The sequence below is a fragment of the Nomascus leucogenys genome, chromosome 8, assembly GCF_006542625.1.
Source record: "Nomascus leucogenys isolate Asia chromosome 8, Asia_NLE_v1, whole genome shotgun sequence".
NCBI lineage: Eukaryota > Metazoa > Chordata > Mammalia > Primates > Hylobatidae > Nomascus > Nomascus leucogenys.
Window position 1 is genome coordinate 51,434,192 of NC_044388.1, and position 4,170 is coordinate 51,438,361.

Here is a 4,170-nt window from a genome sequence, read left to right on the forward strand (position 1 = left end):
CCCTTGTAACCTCCTGACAGACTAACAGGATTAAGTAGGGCCAGTTCGATGCCTCTGGTCTTGAACTCCTGACCTCAGGTGATCCACCCGCCTCAACCTCCCAAAGTGCTGGGATTATAGGTGAGAACCACCATGTTGGGCCGAAAACAAATGTCTTTAATTTGACAATAGACATCTAAATATCCACAGCTATCATTATGCTATTCTCATAAAATTAAGAATAAGGCAAGGATGTCCATTCTCACCTAGTCAGTGCAATGAAAAGGAAAATTTACAAAAAGTCACACAAATTGGAAAGTAGGCAATAAAACTATCCCTATTTGCAGATTATATGGTTGTAATAGAAAATTTCAAGAAATATACAAAAGAAAAAAACAAGGCCAGGCATGGTGGCTCACACCTGTAATCCCAGCATTTTGGGAGGCCTAGGTGGGTGGATCACCTGAGGTCAGGAGTTCGAGACCAGCCTGGCCAACATGGTGAAACCCCGTCTCTACTAAAAATACAAAAATTAGCCCAGCATGGTGGATGGCGCCTGTAATCCCAGCTACTCAGGAGGCTGAGGCAAGAGAATCGCTTGAACCCAGAAGGCAGAGATGGCAGTGAGCCATGACCGTGCCATTGCACTCCAGCCTGGGCAACAAGAGCAAAACTCAGTCTCAAAAAAAAAAAAAAAAAAAAAGACAGAAAAGAAAAGAAAAAACAAACAAAAAACCTTCTAGAACTAATAAGATAATTTAGCAAGATACAAGGTCAATGTGTAAAGGTAAATTGTCTTTTTATATGCCAGCAATGTATAATTGGAACCCAAAATTAAAACAATAAAATTCACAGTAGATCCTCAAATAAAATAATCTCACAAAACAGGTACACGCTGTCTGTGCTGAAAACTAAAAAAGCTGATAAAAGACACCAAAGAAGGTCTAAATAAATGGAGAAAGACAGCATGTTCATGAATTAGAAGAATCAATATTAAAAAGATGACAATTCTTCCCAAATTTAGACATACACTTAATACAATTGCAATCAAAATCCCAGAGAATTTTTGGAAGACATAGACAGGTTGATTCAAAAAATTTATACAGAAAAGCAAAGAAGCTAGAATAGTTAGAACAATTTTGAAAAAGAAGAATAGATTGGATTTACCCTGCACAATTTTAAAATTTACTCTAAAGGTACTTCAATTAACAAACACAGTGTGATATTAGCAAAGGAATAGATGCAAGATAAATGAAACAGTAGAGAGAGGTGAGAGGAATAGATCCCCATACATATGGCCAATGGATTTTTAATCTTTTTTAAAATTAATACTCTATTATTATTATTACTATTATTATTATTCATGACAGGATCTCACCATTGCCCAGGCTGGACTGAAGTGGCACAATCATGGCTCACTGCAGGCTTGACTTCCTGGGCTTCAGTGATCCTCCCACCTTGGCCTCCCACAGCTGATACCACAGGTGTGCACCACCATGCCCGGCTAATTTTTTTATTTTTGGAAGAGATGGGGTTTTGCCATGTTGCCCAAGCTGGATTTGAACCCCTGAGCTCAAGCTATCCGCCCGCCTCAGCCTCACAAAATGCTGGGATTACAGGCGTGAGCCACTGTGCCTGCCAAGACTTAATTTTTTTATAATAGTTTAGATTTCTAGAAAAATTAAGCAGAGCAGGGTAGCGCAGTGTCACCATGGCAAAGCTGCAGCAGCTGCGGGTGCAGGAGTTGGTTGGACTCCACGGTGGAGTCTGGAAAGAGAGAACATCTGGAAGACACAGGGTCTCATGTTCTGGTGCAGCACCAGCTGTTGTGAGGACAGACAGGCATTCACGCAGCAGGTGCACCAGTGCATCAAGTGCTGCCCTGTGCCTCTGGCTCAAGTCCAGGCCTTGGTCACCAGTGAGTTGGAGAAGTTCCAGGACCATCTGGCCCGGTGCACCATGCATTGCAATGACAAAGCCAAAGATTCAATAGATGCGGGAAGTAAGGAGCTTCAGGTGAAGCAGCAGCTGGACAGTTGTGTGACCAAGTGCGTGGATGACCACATGCACCTCATCCCAACTATGACCAAGAAGATGAAGGAGGCTCTCTTATCCATTGGGAAATAACAGTCTTTGCCAGTGGCCAATGAGGGCAAGAATGTATTTTTATAAGGAATTGGGAATTTTAGTCTTTTAAGGAAAGTTTATGAATGAACAAATAACGGATGGCCACAAGTGTAAGGCATACGTGACTTGCCTCTGGACACTGGTTCTTTTATGTTTCAGTCCTCAAAAGGGAAGTGGAAAAAAGTGGTGCTAAATTGGGTCAGAGATATTATGGGAGAGTTTTAGAGCTTAGATTTCCTGTGGCCAGTGCTTGTCCTGGAAGTAAGGATCTCCTCTGTAACAAGCCAGAGCCCTCCAAGGTACCAGACTCTTCTTACTACACAGGTACCAACAGGCTGGCAGGCTAGAGTTGATGAAGTTTGAGAAGAGATATTTTCTCTTTGTTGCCAACATCCTGTTTGCCGCAAGTGTCACTGCACCATTTTCCATAAGCTGTGAAGCAAAATCCATGAGGTCACTAACTCAGAAGGGAAAAAAAGTTTTCTGGGTCTTTTTTTTTTTTTTTTTTTTTGGTTTTGTGTAATTTATACAAGGGCATACAAGTTGATTTTAAGATGTGCATTTGGGAGGGAGATAGTTTGAATAAGAGCTTCAAAAAGTTCCTTGTGGATCCCCATTTTTGGTCATCAAGATGTGGATGTGTATTTCTTAAAATTATCACATGCTGCATCTTTCAGCCTGGAGACCATGCAAACACATGAGAACCGATGACACACTAATTATGGGAAGCAGAATTTCCCTCTTACCGGCTGATGGACCCTGAGGCTGTGTGTAGCAAAATGACAGGGTAATCTTGCAGTAACACTTTCACCTTGAAGAGAAGGGGGTTTTGATTGGGATATGTACTAATATCAATGACTGAACAGTAAAAGAGGAGCAGTTGGCTACTTGATTATAAGAGAGTTATGAAGTACTGGATTTGGAAAAACTTGCTTTTTATAGAACAGAATGGAATGAAAGCCTAAACCTAGCATTACTTAGCCCCCTGAATTAACAGAGCCCAGTTGAGACAAACCCCTGTTGCTACTACAAATGGAATTATTTCATAATTTATTTGACTTGTTCATTTCACATGTATAGAAACACAGCAGATTTTTGTGTGTTGATTTTGTATCCTACAATTTTTCTGAATTCATTTATTAGCCCTAGTAGTGTTCTTGTGGGTTCTTGGGGATTTCCTAAATTAAGATCATTTCATTTGGGACTAAGGATAGGTTTACTTCTTCCTTTCAAATTTGGATGCCTTTTATTTCTTCTTGTTTAACTGCTGTAGATAGAACTTTCAGTACAATGTTGAATAGTAGTGGGTAAAGTAGACCTCTTTGTCTTGTGTCTGATCTTAGGGAGAAAGATTTTAATCATTCACCATTGAGTATGATTTTAGAGTGGGTTCTTCTTAAATACAGTTTATCACAGGTTCCCTTCTATTTATCACAATTCTCTTCTATTCCTAATTTTCTGTGTTTTTATCATGAAAGGGTGCTGGATTCTGTCAAATGCCTTTTCTATATCTATTGAGATGATCATGTATTTGGGGGTTTTTTTGTTCTATTAATGTCATGTCTTCCAATAATTGATTTTCTTACCTTGAACCACTCTCACATTCCTGGGCAAAATGTCACTTGACCATAGTGTGTAATCCTTTTAATATGTGTTGAATTTGGTTAAATCTGCCAGACAGTAACACTTTGTACTCAATACTAAGAAGTACTAATGGGCCGGGCACAGTGGCTCACACCTGTAATCCCAGCACTTTGGGAGGCCGAGGCGGGCGGATCACAAGGTCAGGAGATCAAGATCATCCTGGCCAACATGGTGAAACCCCGTCTCTACTAAAAATACGAAAACTATCTCGGCATGGTGGTGCAGGCCTGTAATCCCAGCTACTCAGGAGGCTGAGGCAGGAGAATCGCTTGAACCAGGGAGTTGGAGGTTGCAGTGAGCTGAGATCACGCCACTGCACTCCAGCCTGGCGACAGAGCAAGACTCTGTCTCAGAAAAAAAAAAAAAAAGATGTACTAATGAAGATTTTACATTTATCAGCATAAAGAGACAGAAATAACT

The 4,170-nt window shown here is 40.6% G+C and overlaps 1 pseudogene; it reads left to right on the top strand.

The window, feature by feature from the left end:
• The first annotated feature begins 1,690 nt into the window (after nucleotides 1–1,690).
• LOC100598932 lies at nucleotides 1,691–2,106 on the top strand (annotated as a pseudogene).
• Nucleotides 2,107–4,170: the final 2,064 nt, after the last annotated feature.